Below are 19745 nucleotides of genomic sequence, written 5' to 3' on the forward strand. Positions count from 1 at the left end.
GTGCCTGGATAGTGATGATCATTGTCTTTCATGCTCCAGCCATTTATTTATTAACTCTTTCAGCAAGTATTTATAGCATGCTTATGCTGTAAGCCCCTCCTGGGAATTGAATTCAAAAGTGAAAAAACTAGACCTGCTTGCTATAATCATGGGTCTTATAGATTGGTATTCAAAGAGATGAAGTTAGCTGAAAACTGATCATAAAAGAAGCTATCTCTATGAAAAATGTATTTAAAACACAAAGAATTGGAGGGATGTGGTATAAAATGAAGCTGGAAGGACAAGAAAGAGCCAGACTTCATAGGATCTTCTAGGCTCTTATAAAGAATTTTGATGTCAATTGCAACTAAAAGCCATTGAGGAGATGTAAGCAAATGATAAGCACAATTCAATTTTAGGATTATTCTGGCTTTCCCTTATTCTGGATAATTAATTGGAGAAATCTGATTAGGAGACATTTATAATAATCTAGTAAGGAAAGATACGGACTTAGCTATGGTTGATGACAGTATAAATAGAGGGAAATGGACAGAGTTAGATATATTTTTCTGAATAAAATCCATAGCACTTGCTGATGAACTAGATATGGATAATAAGATTTAGAGAGAAACTAGGGTCATTCCTAGGCTTCTAGTCTAAGAAACTAGCATAGTTTGATTCCATTATAAGAGATGTGATAGACTGGCATATAAACAGGTAAGAAAGATGAAAATTAATGGTTTTCTTTTTAACATGTTAAATTTGACATGCTTTTGAGTTATTCAGGTACAGAAATGAAATAGGAAAGTGTTATTAAAGGGGGAACTCAGAAGAGAATGTTGGGTTTAAGATGTCAATCAAGGGCAACCAATATATAAAATCTTAGGAATGTATACAATCATCTGGAGAAAAAGTGTGGGGGTGGGGTCAGTTTTGGAAAAACCAGCTTAGGGAAGGGACAACCCAAAAAGTAAGGAGTGAAAGGGAGAGTATATCATAACTGGGAAGCCAGGAGAGAATGGTCTAAGCACTTCACATTCATGGATGTACAGGAGGCTTCTACATTGCACTAGAAATGCATCTGGATTCCTTGGAAGATATATTCTGCATTCACTGTATACCCTGACAATTAGACACAACAATTATGTCCCTGTGTCTGTTTGTGTCATATAGATTACAATGATACCCCAAGATGTAGATATTATTTTATTATCTCTATTTTGCAAATGAGGCAATAAGTTTTGATAAGTTAAAAACTAGCCAATTACTTAGAAAGAGATAAAGCTAGAAGTGTCTATGCCTATTGGCCAAAACAATCCTACTTTCACTATCTCTTGTTTTCTTACCACCCCTTCCTATAATACAGTTATTAACAAAAATTGGTGAAAATATATCCAGCATTGTGTCACACCTGTAATCTCAGAGACTCAGGAAGCTGAGGTGGAACAATCGAAAGTTCAAGGTCAGCCTGGGCAACTTAGTGAGGCCCTATCTCAAAATAAAAATAAAAAGAGCTAAGATTGTAGCTCAGTGGTAAAGCTTCCCTTGGTTCAATCCCCAAAGCAAAGTTAAAAAAAAAAAAAAAAAAAAAGGAGAGGGGCCAACCAGTTTGAACTTCCTCGGAAAATTGAAGATTGCAGGTGTTGCCTTGAAATTAAGAGTATGAAGAGTACTCCAGAAAAGAAGACAAAAGATAGAAATTCGCATGAGTATTTACTACAAGTTTATTTATATTGTCTTCTCATTCACTACCAGATTATGAAATCCAGATACCTAGAAAGGGATATTTTGGAATAAATTAAAATATAGAAATATGACAGAAATATGCTATAATTCAGCTTATTTTAAGGCTATTAGCAAATCATTCCATGTGCTGTCAAAATACTAGAAATTAATAGAGGATAAGTTTAAAATAGACCAGTAGAGGATATATCAGATCTATCAACCTCACTCATTTGTTCAATAAATACTTATTGAATAAATATTATGTATTAAGAACTCTTTCAAACTCAGGATTCAGTTATGGACAAGGTAGACATAAGTTCACATTTTCATGAAGCCTATAGAAATCTAAGGAGTGTGATTGGAGAATAAATAAGGTAAGTAAGTAAAATACACTACAGAATATAAACATGAAAGAGGAAAAACTTAGACTGTGAAACAAGATAGAAACTTGCTAGAGGTATAAAAAACCTTAAATAGTGTGATCAAACAATAAACTGAACAAGTAACATTTAAATAAATACCTCAAGGGGAAAAAAGGAGTGAATCATGCAAATATCTAGGAAAAGAACATTCCAAGTAATGGTAAAAGCAAAGATAAAGTATGTAAGATTTATGTCCAGTGTGTTAAGAAATAGCAAAGAGACTCGTTGCCGGCAGCAACTGTAATTGTGGGGAGAGGCAGTCATGCAGTCTGTGACATAGAATGATGATGTTGAGACTGTTTGGATTTTAAAACACACTGGCTTTTAACATTGGATGAGAATAATTTTAGTGAAGGGTTTTCAACGGAAGAGGGTTACACTCTGCCTAACATTTTAACAAGAACAAGAGCACAAAGGTAGACATTGAAGGAGCAATTAGGAATGCACTGCATTAATTCAGGTGACAGTGATCACAGTGGTTGGATTGGGGAGATGGCGGTACAAGTGGAGGGGTCACTGATAGGATTCTAAATATATTTGGAAGGCAAAGTGAAAAGGTTTTCTGTCAGATCTGACTTGTAATGTGAGAGAAAGAAAAAGTGTCAATAAGAATGCTGACATTTTCAGTCAGGAAAAAAAGAATGAAGGATTGTGTCACACTGAAGTAAATAGCACTGTGGAGAAGATCTGGATGGAGACAAAGTTCTATTTTGACAAATCATGCTTTAAATACTGAGTGGAAATTCAAGTAGAAATATGGAATAAATGGCTGAAATTCTGGAGAGGTCTGAATTGGAGATGAAAAATGCAGGTGACATCGTATATAGATAGATGTTCTTTTTTTGTAAACCATGAAACTGGATGAAATCACCTGGGAAGTGAAAAGAGAAAAGAAACTCATTTCACAGAGTGCATTCCAAGGAATTTCACCTTCTAAATTGCCAGAGATAAGGAGAAACTAGCAAGGGAGACTGAATAAGTTTTGGAACAGAAATTTTGTATTTTGAAGTGTGTGTGTGTGAGTGGAGTGGGCAGTGAAATAAGAATTGTTCTCCTTGTATTAAACAGAAGTAAAAGATGAATAGTTGACGTTCACAAGAAATAGCATGAAAGACTATGTAGGCATACATAGACTTATATCTGTACACTAACATTTATTGTTAGTGTCTCCTTTGACTTAATCTGTTTTTTCTGAATTTTAAAATTTTCTGATAATTTTTTTTTTTTTTTTTAAGTTTGAGACTTAAGGATCTGCCTTCCAAATTTCTGCCCACTCTCCCTGGTGATGCTATCTCTCCTCCACCTGCTCCTCTTTAGAAGTTTGTGAAGTCAAATTCATCTCCTATACAAATATATACTGCTTTGTTCCAATGGCTTTGTTCTTGCTTGTCCTGACCCTTGATAAGCCCTTTTGTTGATGGCCTTGATGGCAGAGTTGTTGAGAGCGGAGGCTTAGAGTCAAGCTGAGCTGAGTTTGAATCCTGGCACTGCCATGTTGGCTAATTGCCATTGGGTACTCCACCACTCGGAGCCTTGTGATTTTATTGATGATCAGAATGAGATTGATACCAAACTCAAAGAGTTTTAATGAGGATTGAATGAGATAACATTTTAAAATAGTTCTATTCTGAAATCTTCCTGAATTTCTTGCGTTGCAGCATTTGCTATATTCCCTGAGCTCATACAGCATTTTAAATCTACACTTTCTTACAGTATTAAGCTAATATTAAGATTTCTTATAAATTTGTTTTCTCCTATAACAGATTTCAAGCCTGTCAAAGGTTAAATGTGTGCCATACACAGCACTTTGTATGAACCTCCCACAAAATTGAAGTTCAATAAATCTTGCTGAATGCACAAAATATTAAATGAATTGCCTCCACTTGGCTTTCTCTTCAACTATCTGACTGAGGTTCCAGGATAATACCGATTCCCTACCTAGAAAGTTGAAAGCATGAAATGAAACTCCCTCTATCCAATGGGTTTAGGTGACAGAGGACCTCAAAAAGAGTAGGGACTGATAATAGCATAGAGAATAACTGCATATTCCCCACAGCTTTTCAAGATATTAAGGAAAATAACATCATCAAACTATAAAAGACCCTGGAGATGATTCAATTTAATTGGGACTCATGGAGATTAAATTATTTGTAGCAGAACTGATATCAGAATCTAAAAACAACTATCTCAAAATCCAGTCTTAATCACATTGTACAACTCGATGTCCTGTCTCCTATAATTTTCTAAGTTTATAATATTTTGTACATTTTCATTTAAATGGGATATTAGTATCAAGTTTATCTAACAATAAATTTTGGTTACTCACTATATATTGTACAGATCTTTCCCTATAAGTTTCTTTGACAATGCAGATAATGAAAACAAAAATTAAATTATACATATAGGGCTGGAGCATATGTAACTCAGTGGTAGAGCACTTGTCCAGTATGTACTAGGTCCAGGGTTTGATCCCCAGATATATATATTTTTTCATATATATGTATATATATATATATATATATATATATATATATACATATATATATATGAAAATACATATATATACACACAGAGAAATATTGCATGTGATAGGCACTCTGCTTCACACAAAATGTTATGTAATTTTCATTCAAACTACATAGTAAGTATTTTGTGCACATTTTACAGATGATGGATCTAAGACTCAGAGAGATTCAGTGGTTTAGCCAAAATTCTCAAAGAAGTAAGCAGCAGAATCAAGATGTTCACACTTAGAATATCTATTTCTTTTTAAAAGTTGCATACTGTTCAATTATGAGTGTACCAAGATGCATTTAAATAATCTGTATTTTGAATATTAAGTCTGTTTATATGTTTTGTTACTATCATAAACAATGTTGTACTTTACTTGCTTTTGATAGTGGTTCAATAGCACAAATATCCACACACAATGTTTTGGGCACAAATGCATTTCCATTTTGCAATCTGTCTATTCAAATTTTAAAAGGTCCATAGCACTCCAAGACCTTTCTCTTTAACCTCACCATTTAAAGGGGCTAATAAATGTTCTGTCAATAAGGACCTGCTCTCCCTTGCTCCTATTCAAATTTATGTGTATGGTCATTTCTCCTCTCATCACAAGATTCACTCATTCTTTCAAAAGGGCTCAGGGAAAAGAGAAAAGGAAAAAAGTAATACTTTATTTTCGTGTACAGTGCCTTTTGTCATTCTTGATTTTGCGTTCACCCCTTCCTTAATCCTTTTGGGAAAAAGAAGATACTGTGAGAAATTTCTCATATATCAGGAAATAAAATAAGAAAAGACTAAGTTGTTTCTTTAGGTTATAGCTCTTAGGTGGCAGGGTGATAGGTCGGTAGAAAAAAAATAGCAAGTTTGTGCTATAAATAATGGGGAAGCAATAAGTCATATAATTACCCAAAGAAATTGAATTGGACTTACAGTCTAATAATATGGAGACTTTTAATTCAGTCAAAATTAATATATGTATGGAAAATTCAACTTATATGTTATATTAGTTCAAGATCTATTTTTAGAAGCACAAGTATTCCTCATTCAATAATATTCAATATTATTCAATATTATAAATGAGTTCATAGCATAGTATCATCACTATCTCAACAGAGAAAGCACCAGGCATGTATTTAATATGCAAAAGAAGTAGTTTTCCTCAAGTAACCATGCAATTTCATAGTATATCCTAAATGAATATGAAGAAAGGATACTGGTAGGTAGACTTTTCCTTACAGGGCAAACTACATTGTAATCAGATTCGCAGCTCACATTGTCTTTTATTTTCAACATTCTTCTGAAACACTAGCCATCTTTCTGGCACAGATGTCTCTTATATAACTTAATCCTCACACAAGCAAATCACACAGCTCAGGACATCAACAGGAACATGATTCCTTCTGCCTGAGGAATAACCTCATCACAAACAATCAGAGGTGTCAACACTGCATATGCCAAGGATGCCTTTGATATGTTTTTCAGAAAACAAGTGAATACCACAGATAATAGGCACTCTGAGATTCGAGGATACCACAACCATTATAGTGTAAGGAAGGATCCATTGTCATCACTATGTCAAGTACACATCTGTGATCTTGTAAACAAAGGATAGGTCACATGGTATTGTACAAAAATGAAATCTCTAATTTTATGCATTAGTTAAAAAGTGCTAACAGTAGAAAAAAGCCCACTAAATCACAGTAAATCATTTGAATAAGAGGTTTAGTAGTCCATGAAGACCTGAAATGGCCTTCTGTAGAAAAGCAATAAAAATAATACCATTCACTATTTTTAACTAGTCTCAATTTAATTATCAAGCAGGGATTTTACAGTTCTATCCATTTTGCAGACTTCAGCTGCTGTCTTATTATTTATGGCATACCTCTAAAGACTGCAAAACATTATTGCTCCAATTAGATTACCTATTGCCAGGTGGTTTTACATTTCTATGACTTGATATATTCTTAATTATTATAGCTAATATTTATAAAGTGCTGACTTTGTGCTAAGTAATATATAAGCATTATTTAACATAAGCCTTGCAACTTTGTAAGGGAACCATGATTACTAACTATATTAAGTAACTCTAGAAAATGAGGTTTAGAAATGAAATCTTATTAAAAGTCTCACACTTCTAGTAAATGGAAGAATGTGGATATTAATCCAACTGACTCTGACTCCCAGGCCCACACTTTATACAGTTAGATATAATACCTTTCACAGGATCAAATGGGCTGATTTTTTTGAATTTTATGTATTGATTGCACAACATTCCAGAGATTCTACTTTCCATTAAATTTTTGTGTAATACTCAACAATTAAAGTCAAAAACCATGTAAACAAATCAAGTTAATACAGATAACTCTGTTTTCAGGTCTCATTGAAATCAGGGTTTCTCAACCATAGCATTAATGGTAAATAGTTTTGTGTGTGTGGAGGGCTGTTGTTCTGTTCCTTGTAAGATGTTTAGCCATATCCCTGGTCTCTGTCTACTGGACCAACGGATTATTAGCCCCACATTCTATTTGTGATAGGAAAATATGTCCTCAGATACTGCCAAATGTCCTGTGCAGGTTCAAAATCACTTTCAGATGAAAATCAGTGATTCACATGAAAGTTATTCTAGAAAGGTCCATGTAATGAGCGAGGAGCTCAAATAGGAGCAAATTGTATCCTAATTAGAATAAGATGTACTATATGTTTGTATAAATGTCACAATATACTCTAATGTATGTTATGCATAACTAAAAGGAACAAACGAATAGAAGAAAAAGAGGGCAAATCATTTGGATCCATTAGTCCCATATAGATCTTACTTGAAACTTCCAAATAATACTACAGAAGGTAAGTTGAAATAGGCTTGCCTTCTTTATTTTGTTATTTCTGTATTGTCTTGTTACAGTTTCAGTTTGACAAACACAAACTAAACTAAGAAATATCTAGAATGATATTGTCTTCCATTAAATAAACATAATCCTATGTGTCCATAAGTTACAGTAAATGAATGTGAGAAGAGTATTGTATTATATACCTCCCAGGTTTAAAGGCTGTTTTTAATATGAAATATGAAAGTTCGTTATAATCTTCACAAGATAATAACAAAAATAACCTTCTATAGAAATTTACACATCTGTTTATTATTAAATTTCATTTTTGGTTTAAATGAGTAACAATATTATATTTTACTTCCAAAGTGTCTTTAAGGAATTCTACACATTGTGGAACATTAAAGGTAACATTGTAGTATTTCTTAAAGCAAACTGATATCTTTAAAATATTTTTCTCTCTCATTCCTTTGCAAAATAAAATAAATTTAAATGAGCATTATTACTATAGTACCCACTGATGCTATTGGGATTATGAGCTTTTTACTTTCCTCAGAACACTTTTGCTCAAAAGTTTAAAATCAGTGACCTACAACTAGAGTTACTGTGACAATTAATTATCAGAGAATTCCTAATTCTGATATCTTTACAAGAACAACAGAATCACATCTACATAAAATACATTTTGCATCTAAGCCTAACCTTTAAATTTCTTGAATATTTTTATTTTAGAAAGAAGATTTTTGAGACAGCAATTACATACCATTTTGATTTCTGGTTATCTCTAAACGTGTGCATGCTTATTTTTAAATATCCTTAGATGTATGAGAAAAAGAAATGTTTGTACATCCCCCTGTGGAGGAAGAAGGTGCTGCTGATTAAAAATTGAAAGAATTTTTAAAAATTGAGATATACGTTCAAGTTGCAGGTCAATATTACAGTTACCAGTTTGAATTTGAGAATCAGATGATCCCAGATGTAAATAACTGCTTTGTCATGTTGTAAGCTGTGGGACAGTGGACAAGTTATTTAATCTCTCTTATGATCACTTTTTGGTATGAGGTTCACAAAATGAAAGCAGAATGCAATCCATAGGGTTGTTGTGATGATTAAATTTGGTAATATGGGGACTCGGGAAATATTTGTATTCATAGGACTATACAGGTTTAATAGTCATAATTAGCATTTTTTCATGGTTCACTGCAGGTCAGGTCCTTTACTTAGATTTGTGTAATTAATTCATCAATGATACTAATATAATTGTAATCTGTTCCTCATTTAAAAATAAGGAAACTGAGGTATAGTCATTCAAGCACCTTGCCAAGGTCATGCAGATAGACACAAGGCTGAGATTCACATTCATATAATCTGTTGCCAGAGTCTGTAGTCTGCACCTCCATTTATACCACACTCACTGGAACCCACAAAGAAAGAATTCTATAATGTTTAGCCACACCGTAGATTAAAATAGTTTGGTATTATGAAAACAACGTAAGTTCAAATTCCAAACAAATGATATCTATTTACCTATCTATATACAAATTTATAATAAATATTCATATTTATTATGCATAATATATTTATTTATGCATGCGTTGAATTATATGTTTTTTCCCATTTTCCTGTTTCTGTGACAATGGAGGAAAAAAGTCAGTTTTCACAACAGAAAAATAAAAATAAATATTGCCACGTATTATCAGTATGTGGATTAAATAAAATAATATATCTAGTACCTAGCATGGTCCCTGATGTGCTCAATAAATTTTAGTTATTACAGTAGGTATGAGTTTATACTAAGACTTTTGCTTGGTACTCCTTCTGACCAAAGGTACATATAATTCAAAGAAGATTAGGACTGGTAAAATGTGAATTTTTTTCCTACTCTCCATGAATTTAAATGAAATAAGAATAAGCCTGTGACATAATATTCTATTAAAATACTTTTAACCAACTGAAATAATGAAATACGAAAAATGTATTATTTCATTTACAAATAGAGGAAAATGCATGATAAAAACTCAAACTTTCTTTCCTTGAGTTTTACAAATGTGAAGTAAAAATATTTCTTTGGAGCTGGGGTTGTGGCTCAGTGGTAGAGCACTCACCTAGTACGTGTGAGGCACTGGGTTCTATCCTAAGCACCATAAAAATAAATAAATAAAATAAAGGTACTGTGTCTATCTACAACTAAAATTATTTTAAAAAATTAAAATATTTCTTTGGGTACTCATGTCTCCTAAACTCCACTTGCTGAATAAAATGGCAACTAAATGTTATCTTGGGACTAGGATTAATATTTCTCTGAATATGAAAAGTAACCCATATTTCTAAACTGGAATGTTTCTCCTTTATATCTTCAGAATATACAAACTTCAAACTAAATTAGTTTAGCATATATAAACATATATCAACATATATCAAAAGAAAGTTCTCTGTTTTATAAATTTATATTTGACCTATCTGTATATAGATTTAAATAATACAGGCATATATGATACTTTACATTACAATATAATATATATTAATTATACATACATCCCACAGCAAAAAATATATGAGGAGGTGTATTTAGGTATGTATGTTCAGGCCACACAGAAAGAAAGTCTGGGATAATATAGGTATAGAAAATGTGCAGTATTTTTATAATTGACTTTATGTCATATTTTACACTTGTATCATGTGATGTTTATTGGCATTTAATTAACCTTTCCTATCTAAAATGTTCCAATTCTTTTAGAGATGATATAGAAACACTCCTATAAATTATTCAATGTTTTGAAGAAAATAAAAAAGAATTATTAAAACCATTTAGTCACACAAGTAAACAAGAGATAAAATATCAATGAGATCAATGACTGTACTAGAACACATACAATGTCAATAACCAGAGAAAAACAGAAAATGGTATGTGGTTATTCAAGTATTTTGAACGTGTGGACAGTCTGCACTGTGTGGACATGTTATCTACAAGAGAACTTTTCAACTTTTCCCTGGGAGTTTGCCATTCTGTCCATAATGTGTGTTATGAAATAATGGAAGAAGTTTGTGTATACCTATGCAAGAAAAGTACATATCTGATCAAGTACTTGGATTATTCAAATATTCTTCCTTCCCAAAACAATCTCAGTATGTCTTTTCATAAATGAACATTTAAGAGTTTGGATTCTTCTTGAGCATATAACCCACAGGCAAAACATGGCCTTTTGATAACACAAAGCTCTCCAGGATGCAATTAAAATATCTGTATTGTATATATTCTCATGCAGAGTGTAAATGACTAGGGTTTTTTTTTTTTTTTTTCTTTTTTCTTAAAAGAGGTGGTTATTTAGAAATTGTTTAAGGCACATTCTTTGCCTAAGAAACTTCAAAGGCTCTGTCCAGAGTACTGAAATGGTTTCCACCAGAGAAGGCTGCAGATTTGATGGAGTGCATCTTACTAATCTGATGAGTTCAGAAACAGTATTTTCAATGCCTAAACCAGTGACCCTTTAAAATGGAAAATGACATCTGTAAAGGACAGACATGGACACAACTGATCCTTAAATGTGTAATTACACATAAGTAACAGAGAAATTAAAGGAGAAAATATCCTGCATTTCACGAAGAAAATAGCACACGCACACCTAACAGGAAGTATACCTGAACATCAAAAACTCCCAGTAAAACATCAGATAACTCAGAGCTTCTGCAGAAAACATATTTTTATACCTCACTAGAGGAAGGGGTGCATTTACCCCAAAGCAATGCTCCCTAGGCTGTTAACAGTCCAACAGCAGCCCATACTAGGAATACGGTTCATCTCTATGTCAGTCCTGAGGAACTCCAAACGATAAAATCCAAGGCAGAGAACATAGAAATAGGTAGAAATGAGGAGGTACATTCCCACTGGCCTGTGTCAATTTCTTTTCGAAAAGTAAAGTGATAGAGAATCTGCCTGGCTACTCAAGCTGAGGTGGTACAAAGATTGTGCCTAAATAAGTTCAGCTGTGGTTATCCTCTTCTCAAATTTCCTTCCCGTGGGTAGCCACTCTAAAGGGAAACCTGAGCAGCTGGAATTCCAGCAGCAGGTGGGAGAATCCTCCAGGGGAGTCTATCACTTTCTTCTGAGAAGTCCCAATAGTAGGATAGGCTCAGGCCACCAGCAAACCTTGGCACTCCTGGGCCTGCTCTGGGTTCTCTTTACCAAGTCGCTCTAGTCTAAGCTCTCTTCTCCACAAGCCGCTTATAATGCTGGCGAACTAGCAAGCTTTGTGTCTGAAGGGAAGAGAAAGATGCGTCGGTGGGAGAAGAAAGAGCGGGAGGGATCACAATGGGGTTCAGAGCGAGGCACTCAAGCCGAGTGAAAGAAATGTGCTTTCAGCACCACCCGCTGTCCCCATCTTCCTGCAGCAAGCGCCGCGGAGCGGCTGTGACCGGATTTATTGGGAAAGGATTCTCCTTCTTTTCCCTCTCTACCTTTGCTTTTCTCAATTTCTAGCCCTCAAGTGGTTCGGGGGAGTACATCTGCATTTGAAACCATGCGCCCCTTTCCTTAGCCGGGATTCCGGTCCGAAGGCATGCAGAATCCCTGTCTCAATGCTTGCAGTTCTTCCCTCCTTTATCCCATTGCTCGCAACCTTTTCACCAACAGGTTTAACCCAGGCTGTCCGCAAATGGAGCACACATGAACCTTAAGGGTTCTGGCGGTTCCCACTCCATCCATGACCCCCTCCCCCAAACCAAACTGTGAGCTATTTAGCAAGCTAATAGCTCCTAAATCGTTCTCAGGCCAGGGGACACTTGGGCACACAGACACTTAGCAAGCTTACCCCCTGTCGGTCAGGCAGCGGGCAGTGAGACGCGGTCTTTCTAGCCCCACGTAAAGTTGGGCGGTGGGGATCAGCGGGGTAGAGGCGGCCTTTCCAGTCCTGGGCACCCCCCCATCCCACCCCAAGATGATCACAAGCTCATCCCTTGCGCTCAGCGCGCGCAGAACAGCCAAGCTGAGGGCGTTGTGTGCAGCAATCTTCCCGCTACCAAGAAAGGGGGGAAGGGGAGAGAGCGGAGGAGGGAGGGGTGGTAGTTTGTATTTATAGAGAACAGAGTTCTCTGCGCAACTTTTTGGTGCCACCAAGTGGCACAGTGAGTTCCTTTAGGAACACAGCCTCCTGGGCGAATCTGGATGGGTAGACTAGCTCTGCAGCCAGATGCTCACATGGTGGGGGAGCTGAGGGCACCACCCCCAGGAGTTGAGTTTTCACATGTTCCCCTTTTCAGCAACTGGGATGCAAATTCGTAAATTTTAAGAATAAGCCCTTACTGAAGAGGAAAAGATACCTGTACCCTCTTCAGTCAAGTGGAAGAGGTGTCAAGGACATGGTAGGTGCCAGTACCTCCAAGGAGTACAGAAATCCTTGTCCCAGGAGGAATTTCCATGGTCCTCTCCCTCCCTAACCCCTCTGCCCAGATGGCAATATACTCATATCCCACTTTAAACCCTTCTTTTCACCTACCCCAAATGCCTAACCTTTAAACTGGGATGTCATTTTCCTTGTGTCAGAATTAATTTTAAATAATTTCCCAAATACTCAAAGTCAAAGAATCTCATAGCTTGTCACCAAAGTGTGTTCTTCAACTGCCACATTAAAAAAGCATGTGACTAGGCTCTGTGGATCTAAATCTTCTCAAACAGATCTCAAACTTCAGTTTCCTTTGGCAGCAGGCTAAGTGTCTGATTGTCCGCACTCATTTCCACCGACCTCTCAGCATGCATTACCCCAATAGCACAGCCAGGATCTTTCAACTGCCTTTACTAATTTGAGGGTTAACACTTTGAAGCTTTCCTTTATCCATATTTTCTGGATGCTCTTCTTTTTTTTTGTATGCAGATCTTCAAACCCATACAATCAAAAACACTATTACATGAGACCTCAGTGTCCAAAAATATGGAACAACCTCTACATTTCGTAGATGGAGAAACTGAGTATACAAAGGTTAAAAGACTTGTTCAAGGTCACACATCGCCCTAGAGAACACCTCTTGGACTGCTGGGGAACTGGGGTCTGAATGAACACCATGATGCCAAACCTTATTGGCAGGCTTTTTCTCCTTCTGCCACCCCATGCAGCCCATTCAGTCCATATTCAGCTCTCTTCTCTTCCCTTTTCTTCTTCATGCCCTTCTCTGTCATCATCCTTTGCTAAACTTCTATAAGGGAACTGAGAGTAAAGATGTCTTCCTAACCCCATAGAGCTTACACGAACTCGAGTTTAAAGGCCAGAGTTGCAGGTGTACCCCTTAAAATGGCCCACAGTTCTAGAAAACCTCTCCCTTCTGCTATTGTAGTCATGGAAGTGTCATTTTAAAAATGTAACACTGGTATTCACATCCAACCATGTCCCTCCTTTGCTGCCTCTTTTTGGGGCAAGGCATCAGCAAGTGCTCCTATTAGCCCTCAAACACTTAATGGCTTCAAAGATAGAGAAGCCCCCTTCCTTGCTAAATGCATGCCTTCTGTGCACATGTATCGGCATGAGAGAGAGAGAGAGAGAGAGAGAGAGAGAGAGAGAGAAAGAGAGAGAGAGAGAGAGAGAGAGAGAGAGAAAGGAAAATGTGCAAACGCCTCCTTTGGCTCAGTTTTCCCCCCTTCTCTGATTTTTTTAGTTCATTTTCTATGGAAACGAGCCCACTTGAATCTCTCTTATGCAAATAAAAACAAAATGATTTTCATAAACCTCCCATTGGAGGGACACCGCGGTAGGTAGCCTGGGCTCCTGAGTCAAAATTCATTTCTGGTTCACAGGGCACATGTCCTTGTAGGGTGACTTTACTAAACTTGCAGGACCTCATAGTGTCCCTGGCTCCGCGAGTCCTCCACCTGCCCACCACCTGCCCTTCTAGGTCCCTTTAGCCCAAGCTCCCGCCCCTTGCCTGATTGCTCTCCATCTCTGCACTGGGGGAGGGGCTCCGGCGGCATCCTACATCCCTGGTAACTCTACAGCTGAGAGAAAGAAAATCGCGCTGTGCTTACCAGGTGCGCTCCCAGAGCCTTGCGCCCCCGGCCAGCCGCTCCTTGCAAGCTTCCTGCGCTTTCGTAGCGGCCTTGGCTGCTGCTGGAGCGCTAGTGGCAGCGATGGAGGCAGTGGTGGCAGCCGGCAGAAGGGATGCGGGGCCCGCGGTGGTGGCGCTCGCTCTCTCGCGCCAGCGCCGGGAGCACGTGCCGCGCTCGGGCAGACGCAGCTGGAAGCGCAGCGCAGGGCTGGCTCCTACTCCTGCAGCGCGCCGCGGGGGGCGGCAGACTCGCCTGGGCTCAATTTAGTGTGTGAACTAGGGTCCGCCTCTTGGTCCCCGGTTCAGGCAAAGGTAGCTTTGGGTTCCCTCTCTAGGTCTCCAGGTTCCCTCTGGGAGCTGTGGAAGGAGGAGAGCTGTTCGGGGAGGCGTGGGTGGTGTGTCACTCAGATAGAATCTAGGGGAGCAGGTAGATAATAAGCTTCTCTCTGAAGATGCCACTTAAACTCATGACAATGATTGGAGAAGGGGCGTCTTTGCTGGAGGGCAGAGACATAGGAAGCCAGGGGACCCCAAGATGATTCAGAGGTGTCAGTGGTTAGAAAGGTCTCTTTAATGATATTACTTATTAATAATGACATTTTGCATTTTTCTGCACTTCTTAAAAACGATTCTTCCTACTTCCATTAAAATTTCTTCCTCCGTAGCAGATAAATGCCTTTTACTTCCTCAAATGACTTTGCTTCCCTTCCCCTGCCATTCCCATAATTGTCCAGTATTGTAAAAAATGCTGAGTTTATCTTTAAATTACAAAAAAAAAAAAAAAGACTTCATTTCTACCTCTGTTAAAAAAAATTGGTATAAATTACTTTCCTGGCTTAATTTAAGGTAACATATTGCAGTAATATTATTATTGCCATTCTATTTCCCTATGTGAATTTTGGAAACCAGGTCTTCAGAGCAACTGGATTAAAGATTGAAAGATAACAATAAAGTCAAGGGTATTGGTCCTGGTAAATTTATTACTAACACCTGGTATTTAATTTTCCCTTGACAATAAGGAAATTTATTCTTTGAGATCTTCAGGTATTCAAAAGAAAAGCAAATATGTATCTATCACACCTTATTGAGTTTTACAGTGGTGTTTCTTTTTGCATTTCCACAGTTATGATGGTGTTGGCATTGATCATTTTTGAGATTTCTTATCCAAAAAAAAAGTTGTAGTACTTTCTAGAAAGTCCAACAAAGCTGTGGTTGATCTTCCTGAATCTCAAAAATGAGGAAAATGACATAGATGAGAAAATACAGAAGTGAGAGTTCTGAAGAAAATAAAAGATAACTTATGACTAGATGATTTTGGTGAGTTAATTAAGTCTAATGAAAAAACATGGTTTTACAACCCAATTGTCTGAGGTATTGCCAATGAGAACAAGGTCATAGATTTGGTCTTTGCATAGAACACTTGGTTTTCAGTGAACATAGGGCATTGCAAGTTCCCCATTTTTCTTTATCTATTGAACAAACTTCTTGCTATACCTAGGCAAGGAGTTCTCCTGTTAGCCACACAGTTACTGAAACTCCAAATTCTTATACTATTTCCTTCCCTGCTATCTCCCAGAGTTATGCAAAGGATAGTTTGAGATAAGTCATTCCCAAGCATGTTAGAAATAATAAAATAAAACAGTGGAAATGTACTATATGGTTTACCAAGAATACTCACTTCACATGTTCTAAAAGCTAAAATGAAAAGGACATTCCCCACGTTGAACAATTGTGATAGTTTCAGACGAGAAGGAAGACATAATTATATAATTTTAAGTTTCTCAGTGACAAAATATAGCTTTGTGTCATAATTATAAAGTGGTGAATTATTCAAAATTAAAATAAAAAGAGTATAGGCACAATGTCTTCATTCCTCAAAATAAGTTCTGATTGTAATATCTCAAGGGCAATACTTTTGCCTTCAGATGAGTTATTAATGAACTAAAAATGTAATTCTTATGAAGAACAGTAAAAAATGAAAAATCATTTTTATTTATAATTGATCAAACTTAACACTTGGAATCTTCATTGATTCCTTTCTTTCTCTGTGACAATTGGTCAGGACATCCTATTAGTTCTGTGTTTAATGTTTATTCTAGAATCGTACCACTTCTATCTTCACAGATGCCATGTTGAATCAAACTACTATCATGGTTTACCTGATGTAACAGCAGAAACTTCCAAACTGGTACTGTGGTCTTTCAAAGAAATTATATAAATCAAAACCTTCCAGTAATTTTCCTTTTCACTCAGAATACAATCCCAAGTATTTACCATTGCCCTAAATAATCTTTCTCTATTACACTTATGACTTTTTTTACTACTCTGTGTAGTATTCTTACCCTTTGATTTTTCTACTGCAACCACCACACTAACTTTGCATTTTTTCAAAGGTACCTGACATCCTCCTATCTAGTGGCCTTTGCATTGGGTGTGTCTTTTGAATGAAAACCTCTGTTTCCAAATCATCAACAGGCTAATTCTTTTCTCTTCTTCAAATCTTTGCAAAAATTTTCCTAGATGAGGACTTTCCAGTCTACCCTGTTTAATCTGGTAAACTATCCTCCCTTACAGTCCCAGTGTTCCTGATACTCTTTATCCAATGCTGTTTTCCCCTTATAGTTCTTAATGCAGATCAAAATACTGTATCGTTACTCACTTGTTATATTTGTTGTTTATTGCCTATCCCCTCCTCTTGTTAGAATGTAGTCTCCTAAAGGAAAGGAATCTTTGTTTCACCATTAATTTCAAAACAGAGAAAAATTCTGGCACATAAAAAGCTACTCAAAAATTGAATATTTAAATGAGTGCTTATGGAGCTAGAAGTAACCAACTACACACTGCCTTTCATTGTCCAACTTGGCAATACTGATGATATATCATATTAATATTTGCAAGTAGTCTGAAAGACTCTAAATGACTACTTTTTCCCAGTCTGGACACCTCCCTTCTCCCACTGTGCTTTTTGGAATTAGCTAGTTCATGGTCTGGACTCCAAAAGAGTTACTGCAATGCAGAATGTTTTGTAGCTATATGGTTATTTGAATCTACTAAAAGACAGATAAACAACTTTTAAAATTTTCTGAGATTTTTTTCATTAATTTAAAAAGTAAATATCCTCAACAAGGATTTTACAGCAAAGCTAGAAACATTTTCATATTAAATGGTCTCACATAAAACTTTAATATAAAATCCAGACATCGCATGGAAATTTTACTCAAAGAAGTTGTTACTTACAAGTTTAAGTTAAATTATGTCTCTATACTCCAGGCAGTACAAACTTATCATGTGGCCCTGTGAATTTTTAATTTTCTTGTCATACAGAATAAAAACACAATAGCACAGTGCTCAGGAAGTACAACTACTTGGGTTAGTGTTTTCCAAGATGGAACCCTCTCTAAGCAGACTTCATGGCACATATACAGCAGAGATTGTCAGTCTTCACTCTTCGACCTCAGCCATGCTTAACTCTCATCTCAAGAGGCAAAGCTTTTCCCTGATAGCCCAAGTGAATAACCAGATCCACTTATTTTCTGAGAGTACCAGACTGCCGTTGGAAAACTGACTCTCACTGTTCACTTGCCCAGGGGACTTGGATAAACTCCTGAACCTTGAAACCTCATTTCCTTGTCTGGAAAAGGGAGAATGAGAAAGATAATTTTAAGTTCTTTTGGTTGTATGTAAAGTCACTTTGTAAACTTAAAGTGTTTTACAAGTATAAGTAAATCATAATTCTTTTTCTCTCAAATTCCCTCACAATCTGACTCTTTTTTTGTTCCAATAAACTACTTTGTATAGGCAAGAATTTGGATAATGGTGTGAAATTATTAGAGTCATAAATAACAAAAGAAAATCCTTTTATGAATTCTGATTTTATGCTGACTACAAACTTCTTGTTTTGCTTCTTTTTAAAACATGGATAATGGCACCTGTCTGGTGAGATTGCCACTAAGATAAGCAATAATGGATGTGAAGATATTGTACACCCTCTGAAATTTGGCAGGTACATGGCATTTGATAATTAAAATGATGGGAATTTACATTAGGATAGACAAGACACTAGACATGATGTCCTCTGTTTTAGGCACTTGGAAGTTTGAGAACCACCTTTTAGTCCAGTGGAGTTTATCTCTTTGTAAATGTATTTAAATTACAAGGTCACATCTTATGTCAATTATTAGTAAATATTTTTGGCAAAAGTAGTGGATATTTTCATCTAATTTGAAAAATAGATTAAATTACAGAAGCATTTATTATACATTTGAATGACTAAGTCAGGGTATACGGAGGATTTTATCTTTCCAATAAGCCTCAGAATCATTGCTTAATAAAATCCCTGGGAATTTTGCATTATGTACACAGGAGACAATTATGCATTGAATGGTTTCACATAGCAGTTTCTGCTATTCATATTATATTTAGTCCTGGGAGTATTAACTACATGAAAGCTAACATTGTATCCAACATTTTAAAAATACAGATTTCAAGGATTTCTATTGTTTTTCAATGTTATATTTTCTTAGAAACAATTTATTGAGTTGAAGCCAATAATTATTCAAAGTTATATATTAAGAAATGAAAGCCAGGCTTTTGAAAATTGGTGAAGGAATATCTTATGTTTTGTTACTAAATATTTGTTTTTAATCTTTTGAAGATTTAGTAGGGACATTGAACTAGGTTAGACACATGGATCTATCAGAAACCTGAACTAGTGGAATAAGAGCCATGTGCCACAGTGGAAGTGGCAAAGCATTCAATTCAATTCCTTAGCTTCTTTCTCTCTAAAATGGGGGAATTGCGCTTTCCAAAGTTGTAAAAACTGAGTTACATTCGCAAAGCACATAGCGTGGCACATTGTAAGCATTCAATATGTTATTAATTATAATTACTATGGAGGAGAAACTCTCCTCCATAAAAGCATTATCTCTGAGGCCAGTCTACATGTTTTTAACGTCTGTTTGCTTACTAGCTGTATATGGACAAATTAGTTAATCTTTCTGTGCCTTAATTTCCGTAATTATAAAGGAGAGAGAAGATAGAGAAATGACAACTACTTCATGAAGTCATTTTTAGTAAACTCATGTTGTCATTACAACAATTTCTGGCCAATAATAAGCAATGTTAGTTATTGTTAGCATATAATAATTTAATAATCAATTTAGTCCCAGTCATCTTTCAACTTATTATGCTTCTTATATTCAAACTTTAACCTAACAATCCAAGAAACTATGAAATATTTGGCTTTTTAAATGTTATA

General features: G+C 36.1%; 1 protein-coding gene across 4 annotated transcripts in view; it reads right to left on the reverse strand.

The window, feature by feature from the left end:
* Window positions 1-14588, reverse strand: part of Grm5 (glutamate metabotropic receptor 5) — a 462620-nt gene extending 448032 nt beyond the window's left edge. For 2 of the 4 annotated variants that reach the window (XM_047516831.1, XM_047516835.1), the window contains exon 1: window positions 12268-12401. The gene's annotated coding sequence lies outside the window, so the exon portion shown is untranslated. Of the gene's footprint in view, window positions 1-12267; window positions 12402-14468 lie in introns of those variants that run through there. The other 2 variants (XM_047516832.1, XM_047516833.1) reach the window with 2 other exon arrangements.
* Window positions 14589-19745: the final 5157 nt, after the last annotated feature.

Source organism: Sciurus carolinensis, chromosome 11, assembly GCF_902686445.1.
Source record: "Sciurus carolinensis chromosome 11, mSciCar1.2, whole genome shotgun sequence".
Taxonomy (NCBI): domain Eukaryota; kingdom Metazoa; phylum Chordata; class Mammalia; order Rodentia; family Sciuridae; genus Sciurus; species Sciurus carolinensis.